Source organism: Heliconius melpomene, chromosome 20 (genome assembly GCF_056956725.1).
Source record: "Heliconius melpomene rosina isolate 202511_hmr_F chromosome 20, ASM5695672v1, whole genome shotgun sequence".
Taxonomy (NCBI): Eukaryota; Metazoa; Arthropoda; class Insecta; order Lepidoptera; family Nymphalidae; genus Heliconius; species Heliconius melpomene.
The window spans coordinates 10649514-10677512 of NC_140408.1; the positions used below are offsets into that span (position 1 = coordinate 10649514).

Here is a 27999-nt window from a genome sequence, read left to right on the forward strand (position 1 = left end):
TATCGCGAATCTCCCGCATCAAATAACGTAAAGAACATTTTAAAATGTGTAATGTCTCAAATTCGACTGAAAGGCAGATGATAAATGGAGTGTTTTGACACTAGTTTATAAAGCGTGAAGATGAAGGATGGAAAAATAGGCATATATTTAATTCTTCCCTTTTTATCTCTTTACATATTATATTATCGAGCGAGGAGAGTACAATCCAAATTCATTATTGATGCAATTCACTGTGTATCCCGCATACAGCCGGTCAAGCAGAAGGAACCTTGAACTAAGACACTTTTCCATTTTTCTCTTAACTTTTGACATATTGCTTATCAACTAGCGGAACTCAAAAATAAAATATAACAAAACAAATATAATAATTCTTCCTCACTGCTAGATCCTGGTCCAAATGAAATCAAATCAGCTTTCAGGAACAAACAGGAAGGAAGGCAGAGGGAACCTAGTGTTAATAGACTCGGTTCTCCACTTTCCGCCAAGTTTTGGAGGCATTGCATGTTGAGTGTAATATAACTGTGCCAGATCCTGACCAATGAGCCATAACGGTCACAGAGTCATTTATACATACAAATATTATATGAAATGTCCTAAAATTTGTATCCTCAAGCATCACAGTCAGTCAAATCCACACAATGGCATCAAATTATTTACTTAGCGAAAGTTCCTCAGAAAATAATTAAAGACCAAATGAGTTTCGAATTAATTTTGATCCGGCATTCAGATGCAGTGAGTTTTAATGTGTACCTTTGTTACTCCGCGCCGGTATAACAGCGTCTGTTACGTTCATTTTATACTTTTTGGGTCAAGTAAGGAAGGTTCTCAAACTAGCGGATTGTATCGAATTTACACGGGAATTATTTTTTTATACGTACAAAAAAGACGTTATTGTAGAGATTTAGGACTTATTTTAATCTGCATATAGCAGGATAAGTAAGGAACATAGTGTCAAGACACTCTGCTTTTTACTTTTAGAACGAACTCCTGTGTTGTTTAGTAAATCGATCCCACAAACGTCGCGTATACAATCAGAGGTCGCACCACCGCGGTCTCGAAGTTTAATCTATATATATAAATTCGAAAGGTCACTCACTCATCACGAAATCTCAGAAACTACATGTGCTAGGAATCTCAAATTTTGCATAGGAGTTATTTATAGGACGTAGGTGCTCGCTAAGACGGGAATTTGCAATATTCGACTTCTAAGGGGTTGTTTTTGGGGTCGAAAGTTTGTACGAAACTTCGTTACTACAAATGCTAGGAGTCTCAAATTTTGCATAGACGTCACTAGGACGTAGCCATGGAGACAGAAATTAATAATAACATAGTTTACGCGGGTGAAACTACGAGCGGGCCGCTAGTCCTTGATAAATATATATCATAAGACAACATTTATTTTAACAGCGACAAGTCTCTAAAAGTATATAAAAAAACTGTCTCTATTAAATCAGGACGCAGGGGCACAAGCGAGTGACTAAACGCGAAACTGTGGGTTTGATTTCCACCCCTAAAAATAAAATATTGTATATTTTAATTTCCTCGATCTGGTAACGATGCAAACGCAGCGTTGAGTTTTATCACTGAACGCCCCCAGAATTCAGCGGAAAATGGGGAATGGCAGTGTCTTAATAGGAACGGAGTATCTTATACTAGGTTCCCGGGTTCCCTATGCCTACCCTGTTATATGTGCTGGGATACAAGCTGTCTTAATGAAATCAGAATGGCTAAGTTATAAAAAGTTGTATATCAGTCAATACATTTAGAAATCATTTAAGGAGATTGCGTTAACAGTATGTAACCCACAAAGGGGTACAGGTGAACAAAAAAAACAATACTCTACATTAAACTGGAATGCGTTTATGAAAGTTCAGTATTCCCCCATTCGGGGGGGACTTGAATCGTGACCCCTTTTACCCCATCAGGGGGTTGGCTTTTCATAACTCGTTTCATTCAGTTCCAGGGAAAATTACATTGAAACTATTGTTGCTAAATAGTTTACTACGGACTGTATCGCTGGGTCGTAATCTAGTTCAAGCTACATACATATTGTATATACCTAGGCTTGACTATTTTTTAATTTAGTTGCTTCATTTAGTAGAAACGGTGGTTGTCAATTTGATCCTCATTTGAGAATTTTTTTTATTTAAACATTCCCGCTCCAGCAATTCAACGTGCGGTGTTGAGTTACGCCACTTAACTCACAATATTTAAAATTTTCATTTCAAACAGTCTTGGCACTCTCTTATTACCCCACAATGCGGGTAAAACATGAATCTGGTAATAAAACTGTATATATACAGCTATCTTATCACAATCTACAGTAATTTGGGGTATTACATTAATTTTTCCAACCATTTTCCAGAAAGTAAAGGTTGAATGACTTATAAACATTCCAGAGATATACCAGAAATGTGATCGTAATTTTTACAACGCCCATTAAAAACAATGAGGACGTAAAAAGGGAAAGTTATTGCACACCTTTTAATATAACAGTAACTCGTTTATGGCGCTTGTTGACCGTGTATCAATTTTTTTAAGTAATAAAATAAAATATTCTATTTATTTTTAATCAATAAATTATTAATTTTAAAAAATATTAATTTAACAAGAAAAAAATATAATTGAACAGCCTGTATAAAAGTGACCTAAGATTACTACTTACTATTTTAATGTAAATGTGATATGTATATAACGCAACAAGATAGCGGGTTATAAATTTTGTAACACCTCCCATTACATGGGAACAACTGAAAGATTTGTAAAATACAATACACTATGAAAAAAATCTACTAATTTTGTCTTTAAAAAGGTTTTAAAAAAATATATTTTATTTTGAATCTGTACACATTTTGCACGTTTTTCCTTTCATAGCGTACCCTACATAATATAAGTAAAGTACAAACATAATATTCCACCTAAAATACTAACAAGAAATCCATAGTCTAAATTACAATAGTCTCTTAATTGCGCCGATTCTCCTACAAAAAGAGCATTGATTCACCGCAAACGTAACAGTAGCTACTGGCGGGAGGCCAATACTGGATTAGAGAAGTAAAAATAAGCACTTGAACTCTAATTGCTAATTTTATGAATATGATAGTAAAAGTTAGATATTTTGATGAAAAATATTTATGTAGTGTTAAGACACTCCGTTCCCATTAATACGCTTTGATTATCTCGCCGAGTACTGGAGGCATTGCGAGCTGAATCGCGAACCTCAACGCCCCCCTATGCCTCGTTGTCAGAGCGAGGAAATTAAAATATTAAACACAACCTGTTTTATTTTGTTTTATAACAAAATATATATTTTCAACAAAAAAAAAACAAAAGACCATTACGAAATAATTAAATGAAAAATACAAAAGCAATTACCTATAAATACCTTACAAATAATTGGAGTACGAGGTATAATCTTGGAAAACGAATAATTGCTTCAATGAAAAATCAGAACAAATGCTCTAGAAATAGAGTCTATATTTATTTGTGAAAATATTATAGTAGAAGCATATTATTTTGCTAATTGAGTTGTACAGGAGCTCCCTGGCGCCCGGCCAGGGGACGGGGCTTTTCACTTCAACAGGATTATACCGATATCGTATCTGAACGGATTGCCCATTGATTTCGGATTATATTAAGTACCAACAAAAATTATAACGACCGTTACTGTGTTGATAAAGTTTTTACGGTGGTGGAAGGGAGGGGAGGGGGGAGGAAAAAAATATGTATGGAAAATGTGTTTTGAGACCCTCGCGACGCAGTGGGATTACGTTTGACTGCAAATGCGAAGGTTTGGGATCGATTTCCTTTTGGTCGATTGGTGGGCATCCTGCGGTGTTAGGTTCCGTTACTCGAAAAGTGACGTTACTTGACCTATACTAGGTTTTGTTTTTTTCATGGTATAGATGTATAGAAAAAAAATTAAACTGTATAAATACCAATTATAGTGAGGGTGCGACTGACTCTACATGCAATAGTTTGCTATTCATCACATTCAATATCTCGAAAACAATTATATCGCTTCACCCCATATCATGCACATAACAAGGTAGGCAAAGGAAACTTGGTAATGTAATGCTCCGGTTAAGGTTAAGTTAGCAAAGAAATAAAAATACTAAATATTACACTCCCTCAAGTGAGATTGTAATCCACAACGCACTTGTGTCGCTGCGTCACAACTCACTTCACTTCACTTCACTTTTATTTATGATTACCAAATTCAACCAACAAACTACACACACCACTTAACACCAACCATTCTAATCCCGACACAGTCATACAAAAGTCCGACCACAAAGCCTCTGCTCAACAAATCTCAAGAGGCAGCAGTGGCCGAGATAGAATAATTTAAATATAAATCCGTAGTACCCAAACTGGAACGCAATAAAACACAGAAAGAAATCCAACCGGAGCTGACGAAGTAATCCCAACGTTGTTCCCCACGAAAATTTATTTCAAGATGATTCTTTGCATAATACTACGTTAATAACGAGTTCTCAGTGTATCAAGCTCTTCAATAATTTTAGCATTGTCATATTTGGTCATTTCATGTGAATTTCAAAGAAATCTGATTTTACAGAATCTATACTTAACATATATTTTAAACCTGAACAGCTTGTTTATGTGATGGCACTAATCTCAGAAACTACTGGTTCGAATAAAATTTTGTTTGGGAAAGTCCATTTTTTAAGAACGGTTTAGGTGAATTGTATTTAAAGGTAGGCATTTAATATGGTGAAACTTATGATTTTGCTTAAATTTCCAAGGAAAACACTATTATTTTTATTACCTAATGAATATATAGAATCTATACTAATATTATGAACATGAAGAGATTATTTAAATAATGGCGCTAATCTCAGAAACTACTGGTGCGAATACAAAAAAATCCTTTTGTATTCGCACCGTCCCTCATGTGGGATAGCCAACTTATGGAGGATGGGTTGGAATTACATAACGTTAATTTAGACAAAATTTAGATTACTTACATTTATTTACAGGGGCGGAACCGCAGGCAAAAGTTTGTAGTAAATAGATGTAATATTGTTACAATTATAATGATTTGTTATTTTTAATTAAGTGCGTATCGCATTGTTTTCACTTTGGGATCTCACCCTAAGCTGGTGAATGTTTACAATTCTATATATATAATTACGTATCTAACACGAGTTGAATCTTGTAATCAATATACGTCTTAGATTTGTTTGTTTTTTTAATTATCTATATTAAGATACTCTTTATAAATCGTTTCATTTTCGAGACATTGTCTTAAATGGCGGAATGCCCAACTCGGTGGTACGTCTACCAAAGCGGGAAATGAAAATAATTATTCATTAGCAAGGTAAAAGTGAACCCACATCAATCGCATTTACAGTCAGATGCTATACTACTGCACCACTGGAGCCTAAACCCTAACATCTCTACAAACATGATAAATTAGGAAATATACATTAAATTTTTCAAAAAAATATGGACACCCCAGTCTCCTTTTTATACCAGCGAAAGTTAAACCAAAACGGTTGAGTACATGTGAATGAATGAAATAAATATAGCAAAACTGGCCTAATTTTGCACGAGGGCACTCAGCTACTGCATACGGGACCACGTACAAATACTTCTATATGGGTCGAGAGCGAAGCCTCTAAGGCTTAACTGCAGTATAATTATTTAATATAATTCACTGAACTAAACGTTTCGTTCATTCGTTCGAAGTAAGTGTGTGAACATGAATGGTTTGAATTTTGATTGATATTCATCCGATCGTTAAAAGTAGTTTTAGTATAATTGAAGTTGTATTTTTTATAGCTACATTCTGTATCCCGCATAAACTAGGGTAGGAAACAGGGTAGGGTAAAGGAAACTTAGTTTTAGGGCATCCCTTTCCTTACCTTTTGCCCAGTTTTCGGGACATGACTTGTTGAGTGGGGATAACCCAAAAAATTTAATTAATTTATTCCTCCAATTGGGAATCGAATCCACAACCGTCACGCTTACAGCCAAGTAGTATTTATTAATTAACATACATTGCATTAGTCTATCAGGGCGTTGTTTGTATAAAAAAAGCAGTACAATGAGGAATCATCACACAAGCTTGCCTCTCTAGGGGCCACAAGTATTAGATAAAAACAAAATACATCCCGTTTTGACGCAACAAATTTTGGAAATAAAAACATATTTTTAACATACTTTCATGAAAAATCTAACAAAGATATGACAAATAAGCAAAAATAAAAAAAAAACCCTAAATTGAAAAATAATAAAAAATATATTGCAATGTAAAAGAAGCGTGGGGTGCATGGTGTCGAAAGATCACTTAAAAGGCACTCTACACTTTTTATACATTGCTATACGTTGTTTATTGAATACTATTATTTATTTCTTATTTTTTAATAGATTTTTTTATAAAACTGTGATTTTTAGCTTTTTACTAAATATTCTTTCCAGAGAATTTGAATTCCCAACCATTAAATCCTTAAAGTTTTTAAAGGAGCTGCTCGTCTTATCTCCTAACCGTCTAGACTAAAATAACGTTTCATATAACAATCATCTAAAGTACATCTTTATGGGTAGAATGGAGCACTCGTTATAATGAAGTCCTTATTACATACAGTATGTATTTGTAAAACGTCGAGCAAGCCTAAACCTATATCACGCTGAGTTCGCGTCTACAAAATCTAATAAACGCACTTGATAAATATATCTGCTAGTACTAAAATTAACATATATATGTATAATGTATGTATATGTTGAGACAGTATGACTTAAGCGATGGTTGTAAGTTGGTTCCCACTATGGAGAATGAATTGTTATTGTAAAATTGAGCGTAAGGTGGGGAACGGTGTTTAATACAAGGTTCTCTCTGCTTTCTCCGCTATATACGAGTAGAATGAGTGTTTTAAGGTAATTTGGTATTGGTAATTCATCTTCTTGTTCTGGTTCCGAGGCTAAGCGCGGCGTTGAGTACCACTACTCAAAGTAAGTTAAGTAGAAAGGTAACTTTAAGGGATAGAGTATCTTTACACTAGGTTCCCAGGTTCCCTCTATCTAACCTGTTAACCAGAGAGACTGTGTCAAGCTAAAAATATGGAAAATATTGAACAAGGCACTAACAAAATATTCAAAAGAATCACAAAATTTTCTTTCCCCTGTCAGCTTACGTCTTGCAAAATCTTAGTCATTTTCCAAGAATCTGGATGCAAGAGTTAACTCTTTGACTTTTTGTGCAAATATAGACTTTATATGTTTGGTATAGAGTTCGATTTTGTTTGTTGTTTTTGTTTATGCTTTACTTGACTGTCAACGTCGAGAACGTCGGATTGTGTGTCAAGGATGAAGCGTACCTGTGTTAGTAACGTCAGCAGCAGAGGTCACATTGAATTACAAAGAAATACAAAAATTTATGTATGGAATTTTAAATTGTTTCCTTTTAAAATGACTAGAGAAAATTTTTTTCCGCACCAGAGGGTAATCAAAGAGAGCTTAGTGTCTAACCACTAAATTTCCCCATTTTCTTTTCTAATTTCATTAAATAATTTTTAAATATGAAACTATATTTCAGAAGGAGATAATATGAAAAAAAAATGATTAAAATATACAAATTCTTCAAAGAAATTGTGTTATCTTGCAAAATAAGTGCATGGTAGAATAACAGGTATTCGTAGTATTGTATCGAGCGGCGCTTTGTTATATGCGTTTCATATTTCTTGAGGATTATAGAAAAGTCATTTGCTTGTCTTCGATTTTTTTTATCCTATTACAATTTGTTTCTATTGAAAGTTTATATTTGTTCGTTTCAATTTAGTTTTATAGCTTTGAAAATTGGTGTCCTACCTCTGGTTTAGACTGCTGTAACCGGTATAGGAAGTAAACAACTTCGTTGGGCAACTGCATCCAGCTCGCCAGTAAGTTGGGTTTGCAGGTGTCTTAAAGGGCGCAATTAGGGATTCTTTTAGCCACTCCCCTCCAACCCCAGACTCTACCAGGGTTGCAATAACAAGCAATTTCGATCTTTCCCTTTTCAAAGCCAAATGTTTAGTCTCTTCCGGACTATATAGAATCGTTACAAGCTTTATATTTCGGCCTGGTTACATACACCAGAACCCATTGGTATGTTGAATGCCGCCACTCAACACGCAATGCATGGATAACTCGCCGGTGCATGGAGAACGAAGTGCCTTCACACTAGGTTCACTACCGGTATGCGGGATACAGCGTGAAGCTGAAATTTAACGAACAATGAACAAATAAAAAAAAAACAAAATATATATTCATTACAAAATATTAAATGTCTGTTAAGCATTATGGATCTTTACCCGAAATTTTATCATAAAAATGCAGAATACTTGAATTTAAGTAGCCGATGAATAAATAAGTAATGAATTTTCATTTGAATTATTTATTGAGAACGTTGCGTTTCAAATTATCGGTATATTTTATTCATTTGATAAAGTAATAAATTAAATTCTTCATGTAAATTCTGTTTAATAAAATTCAACTGCAATTTTTAGACTCAATATGTTCTAGGATGATATCAAAGAGACTCGAGTGCGTGATATAAAGTGTATTTATATTTCAATGTAATAGAAATTATTTTGAAATTATAATAATTATGATAGAGTGCGCGGCGTTGAGTTCCGCCACTCAGCACGCAATGTAGCGAATTCAGCGGAAAGCAGGCAGTGGACTGTCTTAACACTGCATACCTTATTATATATTTGGTTTAAATTTAATTAAAAAAGAGCTGTAGAGTGTTCTTGCTGGCTCTTGTCAGCAGAACTTTCTTCCGAGCTGGTGGTAGTTTCCTGTGAGATTGACACTACTGACATTTCAACACTGACTTGCTTATAATGGCTTAGTTAAATAAAAAATATTTCCATTTCATTTTTTTTAATAAATACTATAAAAATCTATCATATAATCAAATGTTTTCGTCATATTAATACAAGAAATAAACTAATTACATCTAAGACCTTAGTAAAGAGCCTAGTGAATTACAAAATAGTGTATTGCTTTTCTTTTGACTGTACAATGTAGAGAGCCTACGTCAAATTTGCAAGGTTTTTGACGGCCAAGGACTTTTGTTTTTTTTTTTTTTTTTCAATGTTAAGCACAGAGGCTCCGGGTCAGGAGGATTTGCTCAGAATTTTAAACAAAGGGCCACGAACGTATGCAAATTAACTCAATTTTATACAATTTGGTTGAAATATACTACTCTATATTGTTACTCTACCTTTATATTATAAAACTAAAGTATAAATGTAGAATTAGGATGTGTTTTACATACCTCTAAATCTCTACCACTTAATTAAAAAAAAATATCGACAAATTACTTAATACATTGTCCAGAATTAGTATCGAACCCGCATCAATCGCCTATGTCGTGCGCTACGACTTTACCTTTTGGAATAAATAAAAAAATAATATTCCTTAATAAAATTTTGCAATATTCATTGTATATGTACAAATCTTAATATAGGTGTTTGTACTATAGACAAATAAAAATGAACATCACTAATAAGAAAAAAAAGTCGATCTAAGAACAAGGCCATCACTAGCAATGCCATGTGTCTTCATTACGTGTATTAAGTGCTAACGTTACCCACCGTTATTGCTTCTCCATGTTTAATGAAGAGGCTTCAATGTTGGAACATTAAAAGAAACTAATGGTTTAATTATATATTTTTTTGTATGAATACTTTATTTTATCACGCTTAATCCCGCATTTAGCAGGATAGGTAGCGTAAGCCTAGAGCTTAAATTGTCCATTACACGTTTTCTACCTAACTTCAATATATTGGGGGTACAGTGACGAAAATGAACGCCGCTCTCTATCTTACCCGTTCACAGATCGAATCTATCACTACTATATTTAAAGTTAATAAAATATCTAAGCAGGTATGTATACATATATACATATGTATTTGTAAGAAGAAATATAACAGAACAGAACGTTTAATTTAATACAATTACTATCATAACAACGGCAATATACAATACAAAAGAGGGTAGTTCTTTATTAGATACATAAAAAGGACGAACAATATACCGTTTCATTTTATATTGTCTGTCTCCGTTTGATTCAATTTCTGTACTTAGCGATCTAGTGTTGTGTCAATAAAAATACTTTCCTCTAAGGACTTTCAAACAAAGACGTTGCAAAGGAATTTCTTACAAATTTTTCATTTAGTACAAGTTTATATTCATTACTACGAGTCTATTCTATAGTGAGAATGGAATTTATTATGTTTTTTTTTATCTGGAGCATTTCTTTTTCTTGCTGTCTATAAATATATGGGTGTAACATCGTGGTGTGAGACAGTGCTTGTCTATAAGTGTACCATTCCCAATAGCACGGGTGAATTTTCAGTTCATCACACTGACGAGACAAAAATAACAACAAAAAATGTGTAATTGTTAACATATCGCTTGTTGAAATTCTACTTCTAGGAAATTTATAACGAGAGGTCAACGAGAAGTTAAACTTAAAAAACTTAAATCCCTATTTATAATGAAATAAACTACAAATATGAGTTTGAAATTATTTTTTATCTACAAATTATCATGTTTTGGTTTTTTATTTATTTGTTAATTAATGTACAGAAGCTCATTACCACAACTTGCCAGATACAAACAAATTAATCCTATAAAAGTCGTGATTTTTCTTTTGAAGAACAGAATCCTTCAAATTAAAAGTGTACGCCTACACATAACATACATTCCAGTGCACGCCTTAGAAAAAAATATAGCATAATATACATTCCAGTGTACGCCTTAGAAAAAAATAAAAGAAATCCATCGTTAGACCTAACCTACCTACCTAATGTAATTCCCACCAAGTGGTTCGCACATTGGACCTAAATCCGCAGCTTCATTATACAGCACAATTACACAGTCCGGTGTTACGACGCAAAAGTGGTCCTTCGAGCCGGATAAGTCCAAACTTCTGGCAACTAGAACTATAACACCTCGAAGCGTTTACAGCAACAAATTTTCTCCAATTAAATTCATGTAGGGCTCTAGACGGTGCCATTAATTAAATGCCTAGAAGTAGCACTCGTGAGCCACTCGAGATAATCGCCGGTCAAAATTATCCACCTTGATTGTCTATGAAATCGTGGCATTTTCACATAATTATGACGGAAAAAGAACAAAAGTCTAAATTAACGCTAATGATGTTTTGTGACGTTATTGTGGTACAGTTTAGCATGTTTTATTAAATTGAGCGCGTTATTTGTTGATTTTAATTTAGCGTTGGATTTTTAATATACTGGATTATGAAATTTCAAAACAAGATAGGCAATAAGAGAGGATTTCCCAAAATTCCTATGAGAAGGAAAAATGGGGTTTCGGTGTTACGTCTTAACCTTTAACTATGGACGTGATTTTTTTATAACATACATATGGACGTCGGGTCTGTCAGACCAGTGTATTTATTGGTCATATTCCGGCTGTTTTTTAAAGGAAGAAGACAATTTTATGTGTTAGTTTACATGAATAGCCTCAAATCAAACAAAATCATTATAAATAAAATCGCTTTTTATTAAACTTTACGCATCACAACGATTTAAGTAACTTAAAGTCACAATTTCAGTCTTTGGCCACATGGGATGACTCTTAAGAAAATAATACTATAAAAAAAAGACAGATAATAAAATAAATATTTTTTTAACAAAATATAAAGTCTAGGAAATAAAAAAAATAAAGAAATTACATCTTATGTTATAAAATAAAAATTTTGACAACATCTCAAGATAAGGTACAATTGAACATCGATACACAATGGCTTTCAACATTGTAGGCAAACAGGACGATTGCAGTCAACATAAGTATGTGTTGTGTTTCTATATATCTTTTGGGGGCAAAGTATATATGTTTTTCAAGAGCCCAAAACTATTTTTTTAGCTTCATGTTCAATAAATGATAGATCAGATCGCGAAACGCGAGTCAAAGTCATTCTCAATTCTTAGAGTAGTTTAGTACACGAAACGCGTCTTTTTATTTGATAAAGTGCTATTTTCTTTATAAAATGTCATCGTCCAATTCTTTTGTTTGATGTTGTTTATAAAGCACCGATATTTTTGTCCCTGACGTGCTAGGTCGATCATTTTTTTCCATTTTGTCATAAAAACTAAAAAAATTGAATCTTTTTTAGGTAAATAATATTTATATTACTAAAATATATAACAAACAATGCAAAATAATATATGATATATAACAATAAAAACATTTGAATACAAATAATACAATTAAAATATTAAAGTATATTTTGTAATATTATAAAAATATATGGCGTTTTGAAATCATTCATGTATGGGAAACATGGACGTCGGGTCTGACAGACCCAGACCCCGTTTAGAAAGTTAAATACTCACGTGTTTTGAACCCAGAGACACAACCGCTGCTATCTATATTCATTTTGTCACTAATACGAAAGGTACTGAGAGACTCAGTGGCGGAGGTCACCGAGAAGTGGCCGATTTGTAGAATTCGTAGAACTGTCTGGTCTGTCAGACCCGACGTCCATACTTAAAGGTTAAGGTTCATACAAGCCAATATGCGGGCGATAACTAGTTTTTTTTCGCTTTCACTGTATCCTACACACAGCAGGGTGCGTAGAAGGAACGCTAGTGTTGAGACACTCCCTTCGCATTAAGACACTTCCGTTACCAACTTTCCGCCGAATTGCGTTTGCACATTGCGTTGAGACTGGACTAGTATATATAATATTAAATAACAAAAAAAAACTAATATAAAAACAGAAAATACAAAAAAAAAGTCCTTTAATACTACTTTACAAAATTCCACACATACAATATAGGGTTACACGCATTTTGCACTGTGCAATGCAATTCGAATGAACTTTTTCTACCACTCAGCCACAAACAGAGTCAGCTACGCTTAAAACTCTATATGAGTTATACGCATGTATTCAATGTACGTAGCGTCTCTATTAACCGGACGTAGGCTGTCGCGTACGGCGCCCGCGTTTCCGTTGCACTTTATCAGTGCACTGCACTTGCACGTTTCATTTATACTGAATATGTGTATTTACTATGTGGAAATTCAGATTTTGAAAAGTTAATTAGGGTGAAGAAATAATACCCTATTCCCATTTCTCCCCTTTGGGAGAGTTATTATGTTTAAATTAAGTTCAAGCGAAAAATGGATAGTTTCTCTGGTGAGACAAATCGAGACGATAGGTTCCCCCATTTAACACGCTATGTCTCGAATGCGGACAGTGTCTTGAGTAAGTTTCTCCTGCTTATCCTGCTGTAGGAAATAAAGCACGAAGCTGAAAATAAATATATCATAATATAGTTTTATAAAGTCAATCTCAACACTCACTTAAGCTGAATCCGACGGGAATATCCTCTTTTTCCAAGTTTCCTCATACTATGCATACGAAAACTACTTTCTGTTTGTAATAACTATATATTATGTATTGGTAGCAATTAAAATAACGTTAATTGAGTTAGTTTTGAACTATACGGAAACTAACTTGCGTGTGGTTTCCGTTTTACGTGAGTATGAGCGAGCTGTTAAACCAAATATTATTACTTTTATTATATAACATATCAAGAATGTTATCAGGTACATAAGCCTACAAACATTACAATTTAAAATTAAATTACTTGCTATATTTCGTACTTAATTAGGGGTAGCATTTCTTAAACCACAGCCCCCAGAATTTGGGGGGAAATGGGGAACGAAAGTATCTTAATAAGAACGGAGTGTTTTAACACTAGGTTTCCAAGTTTCTTCTACCGATACCGGGAATACAATGTGAAGCTAAAAAATACGACTCCTTAAGAACGATTCGTTCTAGCATAATACTTATACATCTAGAACTACAAAAGCACTGACAGTATAAATAGATCCTCGTCCGTAGCCAAACACTCTTGTCGTTAACCGCACGTTTTCGCAGTACTTCATCAGAGAACCGCCTTTGCACCTGCCTGAGGCTAAACTGGACTTCTAATGAACAAGCACTAGCGTTTAACTATTTATTTTGTAGATGTAGAAACTCAAAGTAAGCAGTATTTTACGAAATAGTAAATTTGTTATTTTGAAAGATGTATGGAACTAGAATTCTTAGTTTTAATATATAAAAAATATTTTTAAGCAATTTAAAAAACGGACAATTTGAGTATGATAATCTATTTAGGCTTCCAAGCACATTTCTTTAAATCTTGAAGAGGTGGGTATCTTTATGGGCTTTTGGTATAGTAATAAAACATTAAACCTATAAATAAAAAAAATTCAGTAGATAAAATAAAAAATATCGTTTACTAAAATAACTTAAAATGATAAGGATTCATATTAGAAATTCAAATTTTGGGCTAACCCCTTCGCAAATGCAAAAGAATATTGTAATTTCGGGAGCTCATTGTTGTGCCCCAACTAGAAATGATTACGGACATAGTTATAGCCCATTATGCAAAACGTTTGACCCTCTAGTCCCTATTTTAAGTCTGGTCACGACTTCAACTCTATAGAAATTGCCCGACCAGTCTATAGCTTTATCATATATCCTAGGGGTATTTTGTTTATAATTGTATTGTCTTGTTGTTGTTTACGAAATATCTGTTAAATATATGTATCGTGAGAATTACTGATAGTGGAGGTTTGTGGTTTCGATTTCAGGCCTTAGAGGATGACAGTTATTTTATATTTAATTTCTCAAGATAATAAAATTTGAAATTTCTTAGAGTAATTAATACCATTTTATATATATAGGCGATATGTATTAGTGCTAATATAAAGATCAACAACAACAACTTCTAAGAATATTTTACAGTTTATGTAATTTAATGCTTAAGAACTTCTGACAAGACAATTTATGCTTCTGACAACTTATGAACTAAATACTAGTAAAATAAAAAAGTTAAATAAACATAATTGAAACAATTAAAATATGAATTTCATAGCAAAACACTTTTAATAAAAATTATAAAATAAAAGAGGGTAGTTATTAAATTTTATCTGTAAAGTATCTAAGACGGTCGAGTTAGGAGTACCGGACGTCCGGCCATCGAAGCCTCCCAAGTTTGCCGCCCAATTTTACAATTTTGAACAAAAGAGTTTTTTTGTTTAACTCATTTTAACTTCGAAAGGGTGCTTTACTTTCGGCTGATAGCCTTTTGATTTTTTTCACGTTCATTGTTAGGATATTTGTATAGATATCGTTCAGTTGAAAATTTTGTTTGTAAAATATTTTATTCGATAGTAATTATATTAACGAGCTCTTATTAATTCGCCTCGTAACTGAATTTGACCCAATTTTAATAATCAAACATAATAAAACTTAGCGGTTATACATATGTGGCTTACGTGACAATATAATAAATATGATATCATTGAATTGGTCTGATGATGGCGCCAGGAGTACTGGAACTCTTGAGAGGTTACTGAGTAAGTACTGGAACTCTTGAGAGGTTACTAGGAGGCTGCTCTAGCTTAGACTCATATTATTTAGAGCTCTACGTAGATTCTACAACGACGTCGTCGTTGAGCAGCCGGTATGCAAGACCGGCCGGTCGTCGTAGACCGGCTCCTTGTTCCGGTTTAAAAAGTAAATGTCTTTTTTTCGTCCCTAAATATTATGTTATTAACATTATTAATTCAGTAATAAAGTATTTATACTTGCTAACTCAAATCAAGGCTACGTTCAATTTGGCAAGCAAATGCCTCAAACCTGTGAAAAATTGATAAAAGAATCTAAGTTGTCGTTTTGAAACTTATTCTTTGAACATTTTTAAATATGTTATTTATTACTAAATTTTAACGTTATTCTTTATCCCTTACGAGGTGAATGGAATTAATGTTTTCACTTATGGCTCTCTTGAAAATATTCATGCATTTAAAATAATATTTCTTTAATTTTATCGGTATTGAGTTCTTGAAGATCAATCTAATCGAGATTGTAGCTTTAATAAAATGGGCAACCCAGTAGTAATAAAAAATATTAAATCGAACTGGCAATCCAAAATCTAAAAAAGTCAGCACTGCTACCATTACCACAAAAAAGTCATTATATTAAAATCACGTCACTTTTGGTCCTATTAAAATTTGTTGACCCAAAAATCCGATCCAGATTTCTATTGGTGTAAAAGCTTGTCAAAATTCAATTACCCCAGCAATAACGTGTTCGACGTGAACGTAGGGAGTGTTTAGAGAAGAAAAATCGATTTATGAACTTTTTCCCTTCGCCAATTTGAATGGCCACGAAAATTTAATATTTGGGTTATCATATTATGCATAGATTAATTAAATTTCTTTATTATTTATTTTTTTATGTACATTGATACAGTATTCCACAAATATTAGGTAAAGCAGAGGGAGCTTAATATTAAGACATTGTATTCCCCACTTTCTGCCCCAGTTGTGAGACATTATATGTTCACCAGAGCGAGCAAATAAAAAAAATCATCACAAGAGTAGAGAACACTCTGTTCCCCTAAATTAGCCCAATTTTTAAGACATTACGTGTTGAATGTAGCTACTCAATGTCACATTTTGCCTTGTTACCACATCGAGATAAGAAATAATTAATTTCCTCGACTTTGTCAAGAAAGTGGGGAAAGGGGCATTTTAGCACTAAGCTATTTTTGCCTATACATGAGAAAAAAACAGTATTTAACACTAATTGTTTTTTCCTTCTTCTTATTCGAGATCCATCTTTCTCTTGCTCTTCAATGTCAACTTTCTCTTGAAATCGAAACTCCTTTATTTTAAAACTTTCGTATACATAACCATAGCCTTTATAATATTATTTTTTTCTTCGAGAAAAATATTCTTAATATAAACGATTACAATCTTCCACGTCTTCGAATACTTGTTAGAATCTCAAAAAGCGTATATTACTTGGAACTTCAAATTGGTCTGAAGACAATTTGATGTTAACTTTACCGTTTTTTCATTTGCCGAGTTTCAAACACACGCTATAAAAGGAGTAAAGTACAATTTCTTAAAAATTAAGGTTAAACCAACGTCGAATTTACTTTTTTCTCATTATTTTTATGTTTTATTAAGTTTACACCGTTACAGTTTAGTGGTTAGTAAGATATGTTTTTTAGGCTTAAGTTGTATTCATCAGATATAATGGTTCCCTCTTTAGGTTAAGACACTGTATTCCATATTTTTTTTTAATTATCGGGACCTTACGTTACGAATTGCGGAACCTAACGACGCGTTTTAACTTGTTATCAGAAGGAATCGCATCCGCATCCTTTACGCTAACAAAGTTATAAATTTATTTTACAAATACAATACTCGACCTTAGAAATTTTTACAAAAAAAAAATGGAAAAAATGATGAAATTTCATAATGAACAAAATTCTACCGTTGAAAATAATTTTCATCAACAGAATCATTGGGGCCGGTAATTCCCCGATCAATCAAACCGCTTTAATCAGATATCGATTTTGAAATGATCACCTTTTTTTTAATAAAACACCTATTTCTAATTGTTTCTCATTTTCCATTTGGAGCAATAAGACAGTGTATGACTGTAAAAAAGATGGAGAGTTAGACACACAATGTCTTGAATTGGGGTGAAATCAGAGAACAGACAGAACTCGGCACTAAGTTCTAGTTGCTTGTCCTGACATGGAAGTACAGGCAAGTCTCTTGCCTATTTATAATCTATGAACTACAACTACTGAAATTACTAAATTGTGTTTCTTATTCTGTATAGATTCGCCAGACTCACCAGAATCTTCACCAATTAAGTGAAATACATAAAGAAAACTTCTTTCCATTTTAGAGATAACGAATATTTTGTAAGACACGATTGAGGAATTAATTAAATTCGAGATATCATGATAGATCAACATCTATCATGATATCTCGAATTTAATTAATTGTAATAATATATATATATACCATTTATATACTGGTATATATATATAATTGTAATAATATATATATACCAGTTTTAATATATATTTACCTGAGTGCAACCACTCAGGTAAATATATATTAAAACTGGTATATATATCCATATACAGAAACCGAAGACCCAAGATCTTTTTCTGGAATTTTCCTCATAATTTAGGAACGAAACACTCCAACCGATTGGCAGGAACGATTTTGATTGACAGCCTCGATAACTGTAATTGTAAGTCATTTTGTTGGAAGAAATTGAACTCGCTATTAGGGTAAGTGCTGAGTGCTAGAGCTAGCTAATGCTTTCAAAGTCATATACTCGTATATTATGTATTGTATAGTATGATCGTAGATATCCTAAAATTAAAGAGAAATATAAAATAAATAAATAAATCAGGTTCACGCTGTATCCCGCTCACAGCAGGGTAGGCAGAGGGAACCTAGTGTTAACACACTCCGTTCCCCACTTTCTTTCCGAATTCTGCAGGCATAGCGTGTTGAGTGGCAGAACTCAACGCAGAGCGAAGAAATGGAAATATAAACGTAAATAAATATTTCACTTCTTCGAGTGGGTATCGAACCCACAACCGTCGCTTTACAGTCACACCCATATGCCCATATGCATATGACAGCCTCTAAAAAAATATAAAAGATAAATCAATTTTATTATATATTTGCGCATAGTGCATTAGCCAGAGTGAAACTAGAAAAAGATAACTGCGTCCTCGACTCTACTACAGTCGATTTTGAATATATTGCATATTGTGAATGCAAATAGACGAATCGACGCGATCGTGGCGCAGAAGCAGTCGAGGAAAATAATTATATTTATTTCCTCGTTCTAGTAAGAAGACATATTGCGGTGTTTAGTTCCGCCTCCTAATACGCGATGTCTTGCAAACTAGTTTTGAGTTCGTTCGTTTGAGTGAGATTCCCTATGCCTATCGATACATACAGGATATAGCATATATTATGCAGGATATAACATGAAGATGTATAAGTTTCTTGAGGAATTTTCTTATTAATTCTTTCTGAATAGAATGCTAATATAACATTTTTTTTATAATCTTTTATCAATTAAACCACTTTAGATATTCATAAAAGATAAATCAAATCTAATTGAATTATTGAAAAAAGATATATGACGTAGATCCATTTGTGGGCGCCATCCGTCTTAATATACAATCTTGAAATACGTGGTAATATTCGTTTCCCTTCGGTATTTTATGTTCTTGTGTAAGAAGTTTTAATGCAAAAGTGGCATAACAAAGAAATAAGTAATAATGAAGTTACTGTAGCGCAGTGGTTGGTAGCGTTTGAAGGAAAACGCGATAACTACCATGGTCATCGCGTCGATTCTGATTTGGGGGAATGATTATAATACTTTTAATTATTTTTATTTATCCATTCTGGTAGACAAAGCGCGGCTTTAGAAAATTGGGCGGAAAGTTGAAAACGGAGAGTTCTAGCACTTCCTTCTGGATTTTTTTGTCCACAATGTTATGAGAGAAGATCGTGAAGCTACTAGATAAGAATAGATATCTTCTATTTAAGCAGGAACGAAATATTAATTAATAATAAAAATGATAGTATCGTCCTCTGGAGCTGGAAATTACCTTTATAACGAAACATGTTATTGTAAAGCTGCACACTTTAGTCCTGCATAGCAAGGTAGGCAAAAAGAAACTGGTGTCAAAACACTCTGTCCTTGGCTTTCCACATTCCATGTTGTGCGGAGTAACTAAACACCGCACTTTTTATTACTAAAGCAAATTCACAACTATCACGCATCTTTTTATTAGTAAATATTCTACATATATACAAATGTACGTATCGGACGTGACACGTATCTAAAACACAATGAAAATTGGAAAATTCACATTTTTCTATTTCCAAATACAATTATACAGAATTGAATTTCAGTTGAAATTGTTATGTTTAAATAAAAAGCGAGAAACGGATTACAGTTTTTAATCGAGTTCCCAACATAGGCCCCGTAACGTAACTACTGTAGTATCGTAAAAAGTGAATATTTGTAACAAAAAAATATCTGTTAGGTAAATTGACTTTATATTGAGGAGTCTTTTATTTTTATTTTTTTAATTTTCCACTGTATACCGCATATAGTGTGATCCCCGCTTTCAATTTCAATTTTCGAGACATTACTGGTGTTGAGTGGCGGATATCAGCGCCGAGCTGTGTCTTGTTAGCAGAACAAAGAAATAAATATAATACATTCGTCCGAGTGGGGTTCGTACTTCCAATGTGCAAAATATATCACGTTACATTATGGTGTAAACTAAAAAACATACGTGTCCTTAGAAAAAATTGTACCTTGGTGACTATAGAATTACACGAATAAATATAATATAATACATTTATATATAACATAGTAAATTGCATTACAAGGAAATGCAATGAAATAAAATGCAAGGAAATTACAAGGAAAATTAATAATTGAGAGAGATCTGGTTCTCCGAGAATACAGTATAGATGATACTCACAGATGATAGTAAAAAAAATGATTTATTATAGTTAGGGAGGCGAAGCAGCAAACTGTGGAGTCACTCGAGCGTCATGGAGACCTATTGGGTTGCGAAGCTTAGATGATAACAAGAAAAAAATGTCATATAAAAAATTTCGTTTCACCGGTGGCTTGAGGGGTTATAGGTTTGCAAAAATGTAAAAAAAAACTGTTCCATGGACATACTCGAGCGCGTCAGATATTGATATCATCAATTGCCTACGTCTTCTTAAGCATGAAAATATGTTAATCTGACAGTTTCCGTGGTGGAGGTGGTCGTACGTAAGAGTTAAAAATGGCAAAAAAAAAAATATTATCGAGCGCGTCAGATTTTCTAAGGGGGTGTTAAGTGAACCTAAAAAAAGCTCTTATGTAATAATCTGACGATTTGGATGAGACGCAAGCTCGTAATCGTTGTTTGAAAATGCAAAAAAAAATCGTCATCTTGAAATACTCGAGCGCGTCAGATTAAGATATATATGGTTCATCTTCATGCCCTAGACGTGATATCTCAAAATCAGACGATTATCTGAAGGGACTTGCTTAATCTGACAATTATTAATATTTTTTTAAACCAATACAAGAAACAAGTCAGCTTTACGTTGTATCCCGCACACAGCAGGGTAGGCAGAGGGAACCTAAGGTTAAGACACTCTGTTCCCCACTTTCTGCCAAATTTTGAAGGCATTGAGTGTTGAGTAGCAGCACTTAACGTCACTGTCTTGCCTCGACAGCAGAGCGAAGAAATGGAAATATAAATTTCAATAAATATTTCATCTCCTGGAATGGAGATTGAACCCACAACCAGTCTGTTTTACTGTCACACTTTGTGCCACTGCGCCACGACTGGCCTCAATTTTTTTATTCATTGAACGCAATCAATAGAAAAGCTCAAGAAATAGAATGTAACTAAAAGAATGTATGTTTGAAATAGAATACTTGTATTTATAAAAAAAAAGTACAAAAAAAATTTTTTTTTTCAAGTATTTTTTTTAATTTATCATCTTCATTGATGAGTTAGGGACCAATAAATAAAAAAAGAGTGCGATAGGAATAGAAATACGGTGAGAGGAATATGTGCAATTCTTAGGTATATTAAACTTTATCAGTCAATTTCTATTACTTCGGTTTGTGGAACTTGTCAGATTATATGTTTTTCGTAATCCTTGAATGATTCCCTTCAAAATAAAAAAAAAAATAGCCGCGCTCGAGAATGTCCAGATAACGTTTTTTTTTTACAACTTTGGAGCCCTCTCCCTCCTTTGCGTCACTCTCAAATTGTCAGATTAGTGGAATATACACGATTTAGCATGTAACTAACTTACCCTATCTTAATCTGACGCGCTCGAGAATGTCCGATGATCAATTTTTTTTTACTAATCTGATCCTTTATCCTAGACGCGCGGCCATACATAGGAAGCTCATATTTGGTGGAAGTACGTAACCGAGTACAAGGAATTCCCATGTATCTTAATCTGATGCGCTCGAATGACTCCACAAAGTCCCCTCTTCGCCGCCCCTACTATTACGAGTTTCAGATATAAAAATATATATTTTTTTCTACTAAAGTTATCAAGACAAAGATTATACCTCCGTTATTGTTTAAACAGCGAAAAGACACTGTGATTGATAGTTCCGGCGCGGAATGGAAAGAAAACATCAACATTAACGTTCAGCAGTTTCACAGTAAATTATTATTTGTTAGTAGAGGTGCCCTTAAATGGCCTGATTCTAAGATTTTGCCTATAATTACAATAAAAAAAGTGAGGCCAGTCGTGAAACAGGGGCTTACAGTGCGGGCGTGCAAACGCAACAGGTTGTGGGTTCAATTCCCACTCGAGGAAATGAAATATTTAATAATTTCATTTCTTCGCTCTGGTGTCGAGGCAAAACGTGGCGTTGAGTTCCGCCACTCAACACGCAATGCCTCCAGAATTTGGCGGAAAATTTGGCGTATCTTAACACCAGGTTGGTATCCCACAAATATACTTACTGTCTACCACACAATACAAAAATTATTCTATTCTATTTCTATCAAAACATGAAATTTGAATTTAAAATGGCAATTCCTAGGCACAAATATAAAGTAAGTTCTGACCGATATATCCATTTTCCCATAAATCGGGGTTGTACAAGATGAATCACGTATCTTAGAAAGCCGCTATGCAGCACTGCTTTGTTGCAGTAGGGAGACCACCTATTTGTATGGACTAGTGCGGATTTTCATGTTGAAGCTATATATAAATATTGAATATATTTCTTGTTGGTTCTGGGTTCGATGCTGTTCGGAAAAATGAAATTTCATTTCCTCGCTTTGGTAAGAAGACGCTATAACTCGAAAATTTATTTGATATTTTATTTGTGTTCGAGAAACGGAGTGTCCTAACACTAGGTGTCCTCTGCCTACGTTGCTAAATGCGGGATACGGAATGAAATTAAAAATAATAATTATTATTATATTCGACTACGATATATTTCAGAATATAAAATAAAATTAAAAACCATATAAGAAGAAGGACTACGAGTATATAAGCTTAAATAAACTACTTAAATGTAATGAATCGCTTAATAAGTAATTTTAGAGCTCTTAGCAAGAATACATTAAGTTGCAAGCGCTAGTGCTTATTAAATTATATTACAGATTTAATGTTTAAATGCAGCGGACTCGAACGATAGAGATTATTCATCAGATAATTGGTTTAATTTTTGAAATATTTTATTAGGCATAATCTTTTTAATGATTTATTCACATTACACACACATTACACATATATTTTCATTTTCATTTGTTACATCATTTTTCGAAATCGAACCTCAGCTTATAAGTAGAGTTTTAGTTTTAAGTATAGTTTAGTATATATTTATATATAACAAAATAATTGGCTTTCTTTACAGATTTCAGATACAATAATTTCATATTATAATTTATCGTAGTGCAGTAGTTTCGTCTATTTGTTGTCTGTCAGTAACTTAATACCGGAAGATAAGTTTTGTAATTATTATTTTTCTAGCTTTATCTTTTATCTGTTTCCTGTACATAGCAGGGTAGGCAGAGGAAACCTGGGAACCTAGTATTAAAACAGTCCGTTGCTATTAAAACAATTCCGTTCTTAGTTTTCCGTCGAATTAATTTAACAGTGTGCTTGGCCTTCTTACCAGAGCGAGGAAATGAAAATATATAAAAAAAACAATTGAACTCACAGCCTGTCACGTTTACAGTCACACGCTGCACCCCTGAGCAACAGCTGGCCGAAAATTTAGTTTTAGAAATAAGTAGGTATACTTATACATAAAAAAATACTGAAATTAACATAAAAATAAAACTTATTATTTTACCAAGCAAGCATATAATTTATTATTTTAGTAGATAAATAAAATGTCCATTTCTAAAATACATTAACTGGCCACCATACTCGGGCGCCCAACTGCCCCGGGTATAGACACATTTATCATTATTTATTCGTATCACGTTCTTTTTACACAACCATTTAAATTACAATGTTAAGTTTATTTTTCTGATATAACAAGGTCTCTTCTAAATAGCATTTTAACGATTTCATTATTCATATGAGTTAAAATTTCATTCAGGCTTTTCATTTTTTTTCAGTTTCACGTCTTATTCTTTATAAAAGGGTAGGTAGGAGGAACCAAATGGCAAAACACACCGCTCTGGCATCGAGGAGGAGGATTAAATATTCAATTTCCTCGAGTGAGAATCGAACTCACGACCTGTCACGTTTACCAGACATATGCTTGTGCCCCTACGCCAGGACTGGCCTCATAAGTAATAAAAAATACGAAACAAATCAAATTTAGCTGTGGGTATTCTATGTCTCTACAGTCTCACTAAGTATGTCACTGGTGAATAATCACCCAAAGCAGTAAACAACACAACGAAGTATGCCAGCTTTTGTTTTTTGTGTTTTTTGTTTGAAAATTTTATTCATGAAATGGAATGTAAACAGTTTTAACGACTGAAAAGAATGAAATCCACTTTTTTTTTATTTTAATATTAATAATTATGGTGAGTATTATAAATGTGTTTTTACGTTTTTTTTTTCGAGATGTGCATAGACTTTTAGTTGAAAAAATGTTTGGAGATAGCAAGAATGCTTACTCGTCCGTTATAACATATTTGGACGTGTTTCTAATATAATAATGCAAAACAATTTGTTTGTTTGAACGCTCTAATCTCAGGACCTACTTGTTCGAATTAAAAAAAATACAACAACCTGTACCAGCGTATAAAAAGGTTGCAAAAAAGGCAAAAAATAATGTCTCTATAACAATATAGATACATTGTACATATGTAAAATCCTATTTTACATAATTTCAAAAATAATAATATTCCAGTAAATTAAAACTTAATCGAATATTACATAAAAAAATTGTTATCATACTTACTTACTAACTTACCATATAACATTTTGGAAAAACTAAACGAACGTACCTGAAAACAAAATATATGTCATTAATGTATGTCTTATACTATAATTATAATGATTAGATAAACAACTAGGTTCTCGCGGCACAATTGTACAAGCGTAAGACAGTTACGTGTTCAATTCTCATTCGAGGGAATGAAATATTTAATATTTTTTTTCTTAGTTCTGGTATCGAGGCAAACCGCAGCGTTTAGTTCCGCCGCTCAACCAGCAAAAAATCGGAAAGTGGAGAACGGAAGTTTCTTAATTGAGAGTAAAGTGTTTTAACGTTAGGTTCCCAGGTTCCTTCTGCCTACCCTGCTATGTGCAGGATACAGCAAGACGCTAAAAACAGTAATAATTAATTACAATATCTCTTAATAAATGAATCTATTGAGTTGTCCATTACAATACAATGCACGTAGCGGCGCGTGACCGCGTCAGGTGCAAAATTGAAACGTTGTCAGCGCGGAACAATAATTTACGATCAAGATATGGGCACTTAGCCATAAAATATTTGTGAATAAATTAGTATAATTTTTTTTTTATAATGATTTATTGTATATTAAGGCAATATCTGAGTGTAATGATGGTTATAGGTTCGATTTCCACGTGGAAAATGTTATTATAATAATTCTTCAGTAGTAGTAGGCAGAGGTAACCTAGTATTAAAACATTTCGTTTCCCACCTTCCGTGGAATCTTCGAGACCCCAGCAAAGAAATGAAAATAATTAAAATTAATCTTTTCCCGACTGACGCTACAAAGGAAAGATTAAATTTTAATTTTTTTTCACCTTTTCGCACTGGTTGACAAATTGCAGCATGGGATTTCGCAACTCAATTCACAATGTTTAGAAGAATTGGACAGAAAGCGAGAAACAGAGTGTTTCAACACTAAGTTGTCTATGTCTAGTTGTCCTGCTATACGGAAAAAAGCCGGAAGTTGTTTGGGTTGCTTATTTATTAATACGTTATTCTACTAACTTCATATACCTACATGGTATATGAAATATGAGCATTGGGATTTCATGAAATTCTATTCTATTCTACGGGAACAGAAAATTTTTTTTATAAAAATAACATTAATTTCAGACATAAAAATGAAATATACATATATACTGGTGGGTGGGTGTCTAAAAAAACATACAACTTTTTATCTTTAAAAATTCCATACTCTCACAACATACGACGAATTACCATAATACGGTTTTTTTTCTCAACGACCATATCTCGATTTCGATGACGAGTACTTGGCAGATTACCGAATATTACCGAATGGTTGGGTTTCGTCGGGCTCGACGAATTTGACGTTAATTTGTATGAAATCTAATCATTTCCGGCGCTGAACGGAAACGTCGGATTATTGACAGGGATTACGCCCGAGAAAATTGTTTTCCGAGAAGGAAAATAATATGAAATATATAATTATAACGCCTTTCACGAGATTAGTGTAGATAACTGGGTTCTTTAATTGTCTTTTTAGAGAATTTTGAGAATTAAGTTTTTATTTAATTATGTAAAGCAATAAAAAAATATTTTATTTTAAATTATTATATCAAGAGAGATGATGCAGCGACACAGTGCATCGCTTTAAGCGCGACAGTTTTAGGTTCGATTCCCTCTTCGGAAAAATAGTTATTTTTATTTTATCGCTACAGTAACATAAAAAAGTGTAGCATTGAATTACGCAAGGTCTCAAAAATTGGATCGTAGAATAAATGGAATGTCTTCATATAGGTTCCTTTTACCTACACTACTATTTGGAACTAATGCTAATAAATGTGTACTATAATTAGAAAAAAATATAGAAAAAAATATTAAATTTCGGAGAAAACTTAACCAACAAAGGTAAATTCTAAGTGCCTGTCAAAAACCAAATAGATACATGTCTTTCATCTTAGTTACCTCAATCATCAATTTAACTATATGCGATTAATCAGCCCAAATCCTATGCTCAAAGGATGCCAGTCTACTATGTACTACCTTTACCCTAGAAAATATACATATATTACATATATAGCTGAAAATATAAATTCAAACCACGTAGCTGATTTGAAAACTCGTAGGTATAGTTATATATAATTACTTGAAAGTAATTGACTTGATCGTATCTAAGCGGAACATAACGTTGTGCTTTATTTACTAGAGCAGAGAAATGAAAATCATCTATGCAGATAATAAAATTGTAACTGTAAAACTGTAAAATTGTCCGTACATGGAAAATATAAGAGAAAAATTATTAATGGGGGCATTTATCATTGCAAAATATTTGTTGTATTGAATTAGATAATTTTCCAATGTATGGCTATTTTCTTTAAAATGATAAAGTTGTTAGAACACGAAGGTAATCTAGATTAGTTAAGAAATCATTGTATACTTCAAACGGACAAAGCCGCGAGCGAGTCACTAGTTTAAAAATGAAAGCTTATATTAAATTAAGTTAAACAGCAATCATTCCGTAATGGTGTTGTTAAAATATTTAACCTGGAAATATAATATCAATCAGTTAACGCCAATTAAATATGTCCATCAAATAATTAGTAAATTTCGTTACAATTTTCCTTTTAAGTGAATGAAAACATGATAACGCTTCGAGGAAATTAAATATTTAATATTTACATTAGAAAATGATTGCTCGAAAATGGTAACGAGGCAAAGCGCGGAGTTAAGTTCCGTTACTTAACACGCAATCCTCCAGAATTCGGCGCAAATTGAGAAACTGCAGTGTCATAATGCACCAGGTTAATGCACCAGAGAAAAAAAATTCTCGACCAAAATTTAAACATAAATCTTATAGACAGTTATTAAAACATTCACATTTTCTTAAGCTAGTTATTACAGCATCTCATTGTTAACGTGATGTTTGTGGGTTCAAGGTTCACATTGAAAAAGAAATTATTTCATTTCCTCACGAAGTTTACACAGATAACCTATTAAAATGTATTAAAACAAAACTGTTGCTATTAACCCCACATTATTAGTATATACATATACTAACAATAATTATAATACAATAATTAATATAATTCATACAATTAGAATGCCGCAGTACAATTGAATATACAATATAAACCAAGTCGTATTTCCATTTTAGTATTCAAGGAAAGCATTTATCTAACTGAGATGAGACCTGCGTACATACAATGTGCCAACCGACAAAGTGA

The 27999-nt window shown here is 33.1% G+C and overlaps 1 protein-coding gene across 14 annotated transcripts in view; it reads right to left on the reverse strand.

The window, feature by feature from the left end:
• The window catches only part of mmd (disintegrin and metalloproteinase domain-containing protein mind-meld), a 370022-nt gene that overhangs the window by 189167 nt on the left and 152856 nt on the right, over window positions 1–27999 (reverse strand). The window lies entirely within an intron of this gene.